This window comes from Pipistrellus kuhlii, unplaced genomic scaffold (assembly GCF_014108245.1).
Source record: "Pipistrellus kuhlii isolate mPipKuh1 unplaced genomic scaffold, mPipKuh1.p scaffold_m20_p_5, whole genome shotgun sequence".
Taxonomy (NCBI): Eukaryota; Metazoa; Chordata; class Mammalia; order Chiroptera; family Vespertilionidae; genus Pipistrellus; species Pipistrellus kuhlii.
This window is the reverse complement of record NW_023425551.1, coordinates 26,089,651-26,103,919: the sequence shown is the minus strand read 5'-3', so window position 1 is coordinate 26,103,919 and position 14,269 is coordinate 26,089,651.

The following is a 14,269-nucleotide window of genomic DNA, read 5'->3' as shown; positions in this document are numbered from 1 at the left end:
TATCATATATGAACTCATGTTTAGCTTTATATTGATTCATATTAATATATAAATATTTATACATATATATATCCTATAAAATAAAAAGGTAATTTGCAAATTCACCATCACTCCAACATACAAGATGGCTGCCCCCATGTGGACACAAGATGGCCACCACAAGATGGCTGGAAAGGGAGGACAGTTAGGGGTGACCATGTCAGCAGGAGAGGGCTATTGGAGGCGACCAGGCCTGCAGGTGAGGGGAATTAGGGGTAATCGGTCCAGCAGAGGAGCATTAGGCATCGATCAGGCTGGCAGGGTAGTGGTTAGGGGGTGATTAGGCTGGCAGGTAAAAGTGGTTAGGGGCAATCAGGCAGACAGACAGGCGAGCGGTTAGGAGCCAACAGTCCTGGATTGTGAGAGGGAGGTCTGACTGCCCATTTAGGTCTGATTTCACGGGGATCAGGCCCAAGCGGACAATCAAACATCCATCAAGGGGTCTCAGCTTGGAGAGGGTGCAGGCTGGACTGAGGGATACTCCCCACCCCCGCCAATGCACGAATTTTATGCACCGGGCATCTAGTGTGTGTGTGTGTGTGTGTGTGTGTGTGTGTGTGTATATATATATATATATATATATATATATATATATATATATTTATTTATTCAGATTCCTACACACATGTATACTGTTTTTTGCTTTGTCAGCTAAAAGCCCAGAAACAACAACACTCCAATAGCAACAAGCACATTTAGTGCCCAGCTTTCAGTTTCTAATTCTGTTCTCCAAAAAAAGGAGCCAATGCTCCCTGGAGAAATGGGTCATTCTAGGACTGGAGCAAGAAATATACACAATGAGCCTAAAGCACCTTATATGCCAGGTAGTAAGGAAGTGCTGGAAAATAGCAACGATAATCATGGAAGCATATCAAAGAGACACAGAGCCAACCAGAGTGGTCTCAAAGGCCAAAGCTGGAATAAGTTGAATAAGAAAAGCAAGTCTTTCAACAATAAAGAATTTTGAAAGAAAAGAAAGTAGTATTTAATTACAACTCAAAGTTTTTTTAAAAAAAAAATCTATGAGGCCATACTGATATTAATAAATGATTAATTAAACAGACAGATTTCCCAAGCAAAGAATTTCAAATAATTTCTGTAGACAATACACCCTTCACAAGATAGAGCATGTCTTCCCAACCCTTAGTGTAGGATGTGCCTAGTGACTTCCATCCAAAGAGTGCAGAAGGGGAAGTGGGGAAGAGTAACTTTACAGGGAGACTCCTGCCAAACACAATCTCAACCACGTGATCAAGGACAACGTCAACAATGAGCAGTCATGTGGATATCATGTGCCTTTCAACAAACTTCACCTCTGTGGGCTTATTTCCCAAAACCCATAATCCCAGTACACTCATGAGAAAGACATTCAACAAATCCCGGATGAAGTACATTTTCCAAAGTACCTGACTACCATAGTACTTCTCACAACCGTTACGGTAATAAAAAAACAAGGCAAGTCTGAGCACTATCATAGCCGAGAAGAGCCCCAGGTGATACAAGAACTAAACATAATGTGGTAACCTGGATTGAATCTTGGATCAGAAATAGGGCATTAGGTCAAAATCAAGTAAATCTGAATAAAGTATATACTTTAACGTTAAATAAGTATCAGTATTGCTCATTAGTTGGAATAAAGGTACCAAAACATATAAAATGTTCATAATATGAAAAATTGGGCTTAATCACCTGGAAAAATACACTTTTCAGTAAATGTTAAATTCTATATATATATATATATATATATATATATATATATATATATATATATATATATATAGTAATATACAAATTAGGCCAGGATGCCGTAACAGGTCAGGACCACACAGGAGGAGGTTGCACACCAAGGTGAGGCCTGGAGCAGAGACGGAGACAGAGACAGCGGGTCCTGCCTGAGCCGGCATGGTGGCTCAGGTGGCCCTGGAGAGGACACAGGCAGGGGGCTGGGGGATGCTGCGAGTCAGGCACTGGTCCCAGCCCCCCCAACGGGCGATTTCAATTATGTGCTGGGCCTCTAGTTCTAAAATAAAAGTTTAGTTTAAAATTGTCCCTCTAAAATTGAACTCTAAAACATACAATATCTGGGGCAGGGGAGCATAAATAGAAAGTGTGGTTATAAAGTTATAACAATCCTCTGTGCCTATGGTGGTGGCTTTTAATGGGTCCTGAATCAAAATTTATCTAAGAAATTACTTTTGCAACTCAATGACAGCATTATTACATCTTCATTACTCAAGTGTTAATATTCAAGTGGTACTTAGTATCTGCTAGAATTGTTCTAAAAACTTCACACACATTCTTAACCACTATGCCACATCATCTCTTGAAAGTGACTACATTGAATGGGGAAATCTTATTTTGAAATTATATACAGACTCTTATCTCAAAAAGGCTAGACTCCTGCAGGTATAAGCACTGCCATGTTTGTATATTGTAGCAAAAAGTCTTTGTATTATATAGCCACATTTAAACACCGAGAGTTCCCAATGGAAAAATATTCCAAACATTTCATTATTAATTGTATAGTCAACTTCCATTTGTCTCTCAATATACTATTCGAGGTTCTGGTATATGATGTTTTATTTAAGAAATTACTATGCCAAACTCTTCAGAAATGGCATTTTAGCTTTCTGTTTACATGTTATGAGGCTATAAACTACCTACAGTTGTCACCAGCTTTCGCAGTATTTTAGGTGGTCTTAATTTTATATACAATCTACTTAAAGATCCAGAGGGTAAAACATTTCAACCTAAATATTTTGGAAACAAAATGTTAAGTATTGCGAACCTTCAGGGCACAAATCTGTCAGTTGTGTCTGCCATTTCCAATAAACTCATCCATGCAACTCTAATTTCCTTAATCAAAGAGTAAGCTCAGCTGTTTGGGTTGACATCCAGGCAGACTTTTTCAAATTATTGCTCCACATTAAAAGAAAAGCCTTATTAACCATTCACCATTCCTTTTGTAATCGTTGAAGCAAACCTAATTTGCTCCTCTTTGATAAAGTACAAAAAAACAAAACAAAAAAAACTGTAAATGGTCAAACGACCCTTAATATTATGTAACTAGTGATAGTGCACTTAACTCATTGAGTCTTTACAAGAAAAATGTTTTGTTAAATTAGGACACAATTGTAAAAGTATCCTTCCCAACTCTCTTTTTGGAGCGGGCATTTTGCTTGATCAAGTAGAGGGGAAAAAAGTCTTGCATCACACAGAAGCAAGTATAAGGCTCTCATGTATTGATTTTGCCTCGCGACAACATGTCACCTTAAACTCGTCACAATAGCTACTGTAGAAAATTATTCCCTGTTTACTGGCACCATGGGATCCCATCATTACTGGCAAGATTGAGAACCCCATCAATGATAATTCAGGACTCAGTCCAATTGTGGTAGCCAAGTGCAATGTAAGTATTGGGTCGGCAGCTAAGTAATTGCGGATTTTTTAAAGAAAATCAAAGACAATTTTTTCATGGAACTAAATAACTTTATTCTGTAATGTATTGCCCATTTTGATCAATGACCTTTTGCCATCTTTCAGGCAGCATCATAATCCCACGTTCAAAAAACTTCTGGTTTTTATTAGCAAAAAACTGAATCAGGTACGATTTGACATCATCATCATTATTGAAATTTTTACCATTCAAGGAGTTTTGTAAAGATCGAAACAAAAAGTAATCAGATGGTGCAAGGTCAGGACTATATGGTGGATGTGGCAAAACATCCCAACCAAGCTCCATTAATTTTTGCCGAGTGACCAAAGATGTGTGTGGCCTTGCATTGTCATGATGGAATACAACACCTTTTCGATTTGTCAATTCGGGCCGCTTTTCTTCAACTGCATTGTTTAATTTCATTAGTTGTTCAATGTAGACATCAGAATTGATCGTTCGGTTGGGTGGTAAGAGTTCAAAGTAGACAATTCCTTTGTAATCCCACCAAACTGATAACAAAACCTTCTTTTGATGAATATCAGCTTTTGATGTTGTTTGAGTTGGTTCACCTGGCCTGCTCCACGATCTTTTCCGCTTAATATTGTTGTAAACAACCCATTTTTCATCGCCAGCTATCAGTCGTTTTAAAAATGGATCATTTTCATTACGTTTCTTTAGCAAATCGCAGCTGCTAATGCGTTGCGTTAACTGTGATTCTTTCAATTCGCGAGGAACCCATGTATCGAGTTTTTTAACATAGCCAAGTTGTTTTAAGTGATTTTCAATGCATGTATGTGATACATGAAGCTTCTCTGCAATCTCACGTGTTGTACTGTGACAGTCCGAATTGATTATTGCTTTGATTAGGGCGTCATCAACTTCAACTGGACAACCAGAGCGTTTTTCATCTTTGAGTGAAAAATCACCAGAACGAAATTTGGCAAACCAATTTTGACACTGCCGTTCTTTTAAGGCTTCGTCACCATAAATAGCACATAACTTTTTATGAGCTTGCGATGCGTTTTTCCCTTTGCGGAAATAAAAAAGCAAAATATGACGAAAATGTTCCTTTTGATTTTTCATTTTTCAAGGAACGCCAAACGAAAACTACAAAACAGATCAAAAAACTTTTTTTACTGATTAACAGCTGAATAGCCAACTATCAAATAACAAAATGTGTTTTACATTTGTACTACGTCTGCAAACCTAAAAATTCAACTGAAGCCATGTATGTGTGAAACCCGCAATTACTTAGTTGCCGACCCAATAGAACTTTAGGGCTCTATTCGTGAATATCTTTCATTCTTTTTCATATCTACTAGTCCTTGACTATATGAAAATATAGTGTAATAAAGGCTTCAACTCAATTGAATTCAATTGCAGAAGTAATTGAAAAGTATGATTTATAAAGTAGTCTTTAGAAATCCCTTTGACTACCTCAGGTGTGGGAAATACATTTAGAGGACTCGGCACCTGCCTGTCTGAGGCACTTTCCTCTTCCATCCTGGAGGGCATCTAGTCTGTTTCAAGTTAACGAGGCTTACCTCCATTTCCATGAGCAATTGGCAAGAATAAATTAGCCACTTTATTGAGACCTTCTGTAACAAAACTCTTTATGATTGTAGACCACACCACAAATTATAAGTTATTTTTTATGGGGGTAGAAATAAATCTATCAGGATAATTTTTGAAGCTTATTTGCTTTACCATTACATCACAACTTCTGGCTCAATTCCTTGCACTTGTATACTTCCTGTCATAAATTATTTTTATCCTCCAATACACTTTAACAAAATAATTCTATATTCAGGTACTTAACTAAGGCTGAGTGCAAATACTTTTGCAAATATTTTAAATGTTGGGAACTCACAAGTTTGTCATTTGTTGTACTCAAACTATCAAGTCAAGCACATTACATTTCAGATGATGCTCAAAATCAAGACTCTCTCACCTCCACCTCCTGCTTTAGAAGAGCTTTAAAAAGAATGAATGACTTCAAAATAAATTAGAAAAACACTGGCAGCAATATGAATTGCATCAAAATGAGTCCAGTGCATGTAATTTAGAATAAGCACATGAAACCATGTCAACCATATGTTAATAGTCTGCTAGTCTCTGCACCTGAGAAAATTTTCCACATCAGCCTCTCTCATTTAGCAATTTTAAAGCCAAGGCAAATATAAATAGTTGGCTGGGTGAAATTCAGAAATGACAATTTTGCTGCAAGGTCTCTTAACTAGGCATGCATGATATATTCTGAAGCAATGAGAATATTCATCTATATTTACCACAAGGGAATCCATGAGTTTATATTCACCTTATAAAATGAAGTTTCAACTTTTCAGATGAATAAATTAGATTGCAGATCACAATATTCATCCATATGGAAATATCATAATTATAATACAAGTTTCCCATTAAAAAAAAAGTTTAGTGTTTTTAAGGATAATAGATTATTATGAAATGTTTACAACTGAATAAACAAAAGCATAGGCAATAATAGTAAATATAACCAGGTATTTCAAACTTTAGTTGACATAAATGATTTAAATCTGCTAAAACAATAGGCAGATACTTGGAGAATATGTTAAAAACAAGGGAGCTGGAGATGAATAGACTTAGGAGATATTTTGCAGAACCCAAATGTCTTTGTTTCCTAAAGTCAGAACTCCAAAGTAAACAAAAAATATGACAAAGTGAGCATGCCTTCCTGATGAAAATACAGAGGCAATTTAGTCAGCTGGAAGGGGATGACCCAGAGCTGGAAAGTAGCCAGAAACCACATATCTACTTCACCATCACTGCAAAACCCACCACCACACTTCTGCAAGTGCAGGCCACAGCTGTGTAGCTAATTCAAGAAATAAATTATATTTAATTCTTAAGTTAGAAATTAGGAATTTATTAAAGATCATTATCTGGCAGGAATATAAGTCACAATATTTTAAGACATTCCTATTTAACAATCAGTGCCCTTTTACTCATCATTTTGCCTGAGTACAAGCATATATATATACATATATATATATAATCTTATAGCCATATATATGGCTATAAGACATATATTCATACTTCTAAAATCACCCTTCCATTAAGTTCTCATTATCAAAGGAAAGTCTGGGCTTGGGTACTGACCAAGAAGATTCAGGCCTGGGGAATGTCAAAACCAAGTCTGAGGCATTTGGCTGGGATGATCAAGACCTGAAGATTAAAGAGACTTGTGAGGGTCTAGCCAGGAAATCAGGTAAATGTCAACTACTCAATAAGAAGTGTTCACTAGCAAAGGTGATCCAAGCCAGGGGGAAAGGGGAAGGGCTCAGGGGAAGTCCCAGTGGTGGGCAAAGTCGAGTGTCCAGGACTTCAAGAGCTGGGAAATGAAGTGTGTGACAGTATGTGTGTGTGTGTGTGTGTGTGTGAGAGAGAGAGAGAGAGAGAGAGAGAGAGAGAGAGAGAGAGAGAGAGAGAGAGAGACAGAGAGAGAGAGAGAGAGAGAGAGAGAGAGAGAGAGAGAGAGAGAATGCGCTAGGACAGGATTCCAGTTCTGGGAAGAAGGGAAGCAAGTAAAGGAGGCAGGAACCCTGGCAAAGTGGAGCCACACAGGCACCTTCAGTTCTCTAACTGGAAGTCAGCTTCCTGAGCTGAAGAGGGAGAGACATGGCTGGGAGCTCATTAAAATTTTGGGATATTTTGATGAAAAGAATGACCATCCTTATGTTTATACTTCTTTTTAAGAAGTAGGTAGAAATAAGGAGAGCATGCTGATGCAACAGGCTCTTTAATTTCCAAATAATTTGGGGCAATAACTATTACCCACTTCAGCAATTCATTGAAAAGAACAAAAAATATAATTCTGACTTAAAACTTTGAATCGTTTGAATAAAACCAATTCATTAAGAAGGAAACTTGTGCTATCTTTATCACCTTAATTTCAGAAGAGATTTGTAATCACACATACAATGCTGTTTGTTTTAACTAGAGCTATTGACTTTACATACCAGACTGTGATTGATGTAATAAAGTGAAGGCGGGGTGGGCAAAATCGTGATTTTCACTATCAGTTTCCTTCACTCTATAAAAGGAAAGCCACCGTCTCATTACAAACTTGGTATTTATTGGACGAATGTGGCTTGTGGCTAGTTATCACTGGCATTAGACAGCATCGTTTGTATTGTCTCAAAGGAAAAAACCCAGGCCATTACCACTGAAATTCAATTCACTGCAATAATTGCTGCATTTGCAAATTTACCAGGCTGCTCAATAAAGTTAGCAGAGTCTAGCAGTAAACAAACATATATTCAGATGTCATTGGGGTTAATAAGAAAATTTTCAGTTTACATGGGAAACAAAACAAATGATCAGATTTTGCTGTTTGGGCAGATAATCCAGCGAAGCCACAAGTGGGTCAGAACAACCATTCACATGTGTTGTATAAACGGTCATGAGGACAGAGAGAGAATATTGTAGAACGTTACACTGTTTGCATGTTATTTAATGAGTCACAGTTAATTATTATGTAAGAAGATACCAGCCATCTGTGTCTTTTATGGCCAAGAAAATAAATTAAACATCTTTTATTTGAAAATAATCCCTCCCCACCAATTTAAGAAAGTTAATTCTGCTTCAAAAGGAAATACATTTACCATAATTTTTCTCTTCTAGTAGCATCATTTGCAGGGATGGGTAATGGCTCTGAAAGTATTCAGAGAAGATCAAGGAGTGGAAAATGAGAGCAGTAGGACAGAAATGAGCACTGTTCTCATCCATGCTGTGGCCCGTGCATTTCCCTCTGCCGACGACACTGTGCATGGCCACCCAGGGCCCTCCCCGCTCTGATCACTCCAGATTCAGGCACAGGGGAGCCAGACTCATATCAGAATCTCATTTCAGATTCCCTCTCTTAATCTACTAATTCGATGGAGAACATTTGGCAATTCCTAAGCCCTCATTTTTTCTAGGAAGGACATGGGGGAAAATATATCTCAGTAAAAACAAATTCCCCATAATTAAATCTTAGAAGTTAATCAGAAAGTGAAATGAAAAAATACTATAGTTATTTTTAAAACTGAAAATTTCATGAAGATTTTTATAGATAATATCTAATTTATTTTGAGGCTCAATGCTATCATTCTGTTCAGGTTCTTGCATATTATTATTATTACTAGAGGCCTGGTGCATGAAATTCATACACAGGGAGGTTGTTGCTCAGCCCAGCCTGCACCCTCTCCAATCTGGGACCCCTCGAGGGATGTCCGACTGCCCAATTAGTCCCAATCCCGGTAAATTCAGCCTAAATGGGCAGTTGGACATCCCTTTCACAATCCAGGACTACTGGCTCCCAACTGCTCTCCTGCCTGACCTTCTAATTGCCCCTAACCACTTCTGCCTGCCAGCCTGGTCACCCACTAACCACTCCCCTGCCAGCCTGATTGATGCCTAACTGCTCCCCTGTCAGCCTGTTTGCCCCTAACTGCCCTCCTCTGCAGGCCTGGTCACCCCTAACTGCCCTCCCTTGCAGGCCTGGTCCCCCCCAATTGCTCTCCCCTGCAAGCCTGGGTCCCCCCCAACTGCCTTCCCTGTAGGCCCAGTTACCCCCAACTTCCCTCCTCTGCCAGCCTGGTCACCTCTAACTGCCTTCCTTTGCTGGCTTGATTGCCCCCAACTGCCCTCCCTTGTAGGCCTGGTCCCTCCCAACTTCCCTCCCCTGATGGCCATCTTGTGGTGGCCATCTTGTGTCCACATGGGGACAGGATCTTTTTGACCACATGGGGGCAGCCAGCTTGTGTGTTGGAGTGATGCTCAATCTGCATATTACTCTTTTATTAGATAGGATAGAGACCTGGTGCATGGTAGGTGACAGCTGGTTTGCCCTGAAGGGTGTCCCGGATCAGGGTGAGGATTCTCTTGGGGCATGGGGTAGCTTGGGCGAGGCACCTGTGATGATTTGCTGGCCAGTCATGCCCCCCAGCAACCCAATCAGAGGCCCTGGTATCTGAGATTTATTTATCTTCTACAATTGAAACTTTGTAGCCTGGAGCAGAGCCAAGCCTCCTGCTCACTTCGGGGCAGCAGTCATTTCTGGTGGAGTTTATTTATCTTCTATAACTGAAACTTTGTAGCCTGGAGTGGAGGCCTAGGCTGGCAAAGGCAGGCAGAAAGTATGGCTTCCTCCAATGCTGAGAAAAGCCAAGCCTCCCTCCTGCTCTCTGTGGCTGCAGCCATTTTGGTTGGGTTTATTTGCATATTTGCTCCTAATTGGCTGATGGGTGTGACCTGTGGGTGTGGTGAAGGTATGGTCAGTTTGCATATTACTCTTTTATTAGATAGGATGTTGATATTTTAAATATCAACAGTAGGTACCACGTCCAGATTTTTCCAGTTTTGAAACCTCCCATATAGAATATAAGATTTCACATAATAAAATCAAATAATGTTTGAGTCAAGTGAAATATTATAATTGTTATTATGTTTATTGGCCCAAACAAATGAAACCAAAAGTGATATGAAGATTTGTATTATGTATAAACTGGAATATCATAGATGCAGTATAAAATGAAAAGTCCCCAGGTAGTAAAGCTATTTAATCTTGTTGTTTTAGACAATTAAATATAAAGGACTCCATATTTTAGACTTCAATTACATTTAGAAAAATTATCTCCTCAAATAATCAGCTAGAGTAAAAGAGTTCCAACACACTTTGGCTAAAAGTAATGCTAAAATACAATGGCAAGGACTTCCGCCCAGCAGCGCCCCGAGGTGACGCCCTCCACCCGCCACCCACCCAGGTACCCCGCCACCCGAACACAAAGAGGGAAGCTGGCCAGAACCCTGCATACTGAACCCAAATAGATTCAGAAGAATCCCTTCTCACTTCCATCAGTTCATCTGTGTTAACAATTTCTTCATGAAAGCCACAAAGACTTGCTACCAGCAGCAAACACACTGGACCTTGGATACATGTTTAACCAGAGAAACAAGAATTTTAAGTTTCTTAGTGGCTTGAATTTACTATGGTATCTTCATTAATACACATCTGCCTTACAAACAACTTCAGTGTGCCTCTTAGTCTCATTTATAGGGAATGTCTCATATGCAAATTAGTAGCCACAGTTCAATGGTTTAGGAACCCAAGAGAACTACGTAGATGATAATGCTGGGATCTCTCCTCTAAAGGAACTTTAAAAAGTTAAGTTTGGGAGAAACCAAGATGGCGGCATAGGGTAGACATCCGAATGCAGCCTACCACAACAAATTTGAATTTAGAACTGAAAAACAGGAGAGGCATTGCCCTGAAGCACCAGACGGCTGGCTGAGAGGAGGCTCTGCCATCTGGGAAGGAGAGAGAAGGCACGCTGAACCTCAGGAACTGTGAAGGTACGGAGAACTGTGTGTGCAAAAAGGCGCTGGCTTAATCCTGGTGCGGAGAGGAAGGGCCGGACTGAGATTGCTGCTGGCTTACTCCCTGCACGCAGAGAGGGCGGGCCGGGCTGAGTTCCGCTACTGGCTTACTCCTGGCACGGAGAGGGTGAACAGCTAACGCGGCTGGCTTTCTTGTCCGAGAGGAAAACAGAATCACCCTATTGCTCTGATAAACAGCCCCAGACAGGGAGAGGCCAGACTGTCAAGCAGTGGGCAGAGATCTCTTGGAGGTGTGTGAAGCCAGAGGCCATTACTGTGGGACTTGGGGAGGAGCCGAAGGGAAAACAAAGTTTGTCTGCACCAACCCGAGACTCCACCCTACCTATGGCTGAGCACAGAAGCTCTCCCAGAGGCTGGCTTTCTCTAAGGAGGGACTTGCAGGAATCCAAAGCTTGTCTGCGCCTTTACCAAAGAGGTGCGCGCGCGCCTGCAACCAATCTTCCAAAACTCTCCAGGAACAGGACTTTTCTAAGGCGAGACTGACAGGGAACCAAAGATTGTCTGTGCCACCCTGAGACACCGCCCTATTCAAGCAGAGTATGGAAACCCTCCTAGCTGAGACACTGCTGATCCTCACAGCCAATTGGCTTGGAGATCAATGCTTCCCAGTGATACCAACAATAAGCAAGGCTTAACAACAAGACTGCACACACAGCCCACAAAGGGCTACACCAAGACTGTCTACTGCAGGTAACTGGGAAGGCTGTGCTACTGGGCTCTACCAGAACACCTAGCACACAAAGCTATTCCATCAAATCAGGGAAACAACTAAAATGCAGACAAGAAGAAGGACACAAAGGAAGGAGATGGAGGAAAAGAAAAGATTGGACATTGAGTTCAAAACTACAGTTATAAGGTTATTCAACAATATCCTAAAAAAGGCCAATAAAATAAATGAGACCTATGAGGATATGAAAAGGGAGCAACTAGAAATAATAAGGGATCAACAAGAAATGAAGAAAACATTGTCTGAAATAAAAAATATTATACAAAGTCCTAAAAACAGACTGGAAGATCGCAAGAATCAAGACAAAGATTTAGAACACAAAGAGCCAGAGGACACTCCTCTGCAGAAGGGAGAAGATAAGAGAATCCAGAAAGTTGAAGATAGTGTAAGAAACCTCTGGGACAATTTCAAGCGAACCAACATCAGAATTATGGGGATTCCAGAAGAGAGAGAGCAAGATACCAAAAGAGTACTAGAAGAAATAGTGACAGAAAACTTCCCCCACCTGGGGAAAGAAATAGACTTACAAGTCCAGGAAGCCCGCAGAACCCCAAACAAAAGAAATCCAAGGAGGACCACACCAAGACATATCATAATTAAAATTCCAAGAGCAAAAGACAAAGAGAGAATATTAAAAGCAGCAAGAGAAAAGCAGGTAGTGACCTATAAAGGAGCACCCATAAGATTGTCAGCTGATTTCTCAACAGAAACCATGCAGGCCAGACGGGAATGGCAAGAAATATTCAAGGTGATGAATAACAAGAACCTACAGCCAAAAATAATCTACCCAGCAAAGCTATCACTCAGAATCAAAGGACAGATAAAGAGCTTCACAAATAAAAAAAAGCTAAAAGAGTTCATCACCACCAAACCAGAATTATATGAATTGCTGAAGGAGGTTATTTAGGAAGAGGAAGAAGATAAAGATAAAAATTATGATCAACAAATACGTAGCTATCAACAAGTGAATCTAAAAACCAAGGGAATTTAAAAATCTGATGAACAATATTAACTGGTGAATATAATAGAATCAGAGGTATGGAAGGGGAGTGGACTGATGATTCTCAGGGAAAAGAGGAGTGGGAGGTGCGGGAAGAGACTGAACAAAAACTGTGCACCTATGGATGAGGACAATGGGGGATGGGGAAAGGACAGAGGGTGGGGTGGGAACCTGGTGAAGGGGAGCAATTGAGGGGGGTAAGAGGATCACATTTGTAATAATCTGAACAATAAAGATTTATTTTAAAAAAATACAATGGCAGCATGTTATTAGAAAATGGTTATTTATTTAATACTCGTTCGGAATTCATTTGCTAATGAAGGCTTTAATTTTTGAATAAAAAGCTTCTTCATAAAATGGTAGAATACCTTTCAGACTCTCGTTCCCAAGCTCTAGGAAGTCAGGCCACATGATTTTTAAACAAAGCCCTTGCTCTCTGCCATTAATCCTTTCTGAGTAAGCAAGTAAGTAATCCTTTTAATCGCCAGGACTAATATATACTATTGGTGAAACATCAGATCGTCCCCTGCTGATTGCAGCAGAATAATTTCCACAGCCCGGAGAGGTGCAGGATAAACATCTCCATATAGATGTCAAGGCTGAATTAGAAAGCACCACGCCAGGAGCAGAGATGGATTATTATTTTATTGCATTATAATCCATGGCATCATTAACTTGGGTAGCATGTTCATATACTCAGATCCTCCTCTCAAACTGCAGTCGTGTGCAGAAAACTGCTGCCCATTTATACAGGCTCTGTGAAAATGAAGAGAGAGTGTATCTGAACACAACTTTTAAGCATGAAATACTGTGCCTGCCATAAACCATGGAACTTTGGCACATCCTCTAAGTGAGTCATTTAAATTAATCTCAACCTTTAGGCCTAGTGCTGAACATATTTATTTTCTTTGACAACCCTCAATGCATGACCTCTGGCCTTTTATTCCTTTTGGTTGATTTTTTTCTTATCTAAAAGAGCTAAGTGGGATTTTATAAAATAAAATTATTAAATTTAAATGCATTGCATCATCGGCTCTTAGAACCACTTAAAAAAATAGATATGCCTTAGCAATAAAATTCATACCCACTTCCATTGCATGTTGTATTCCATTGCATATAGTCCCTTTACCCATTGTGCAAGATACACAATAAGGACAATGACATTTTTTTTTGTTCCTTTTGAAATCATGGGAGGTTGCACACCATCATGATCATGATCATCATCACCACCATCAATGTCATAACTAATACATATACAGCACATAAAATTGGCAGGCACTGGTTCTAAGCCTTTTGTGTGAGTAATATATATTAATATTAATATTATATGTAATATAATATTTAATATTATATTAATATTATATATAACTTAATTCCAACAATGATTCTGTGGAAGTGTTTCTATTATTAATCTTATTTATTTAAAGTTATATAGATTAATCTGAACACATAGCCACAAGCTTTCAGATGGATTTCAGTTGTCATGATGTGGACAGATTTACATAAAACAAGGAAGTGTGTCCTCAAGGTCACAGAGGCCACATCAATTTAAGGCATATGACAAAATTAATTTTCATTGTCTAAAATTAGGACAATTAAAAATAACAAAACTATGAACACACTGAGTCACTATATTGTGTCCTCTTCTGTC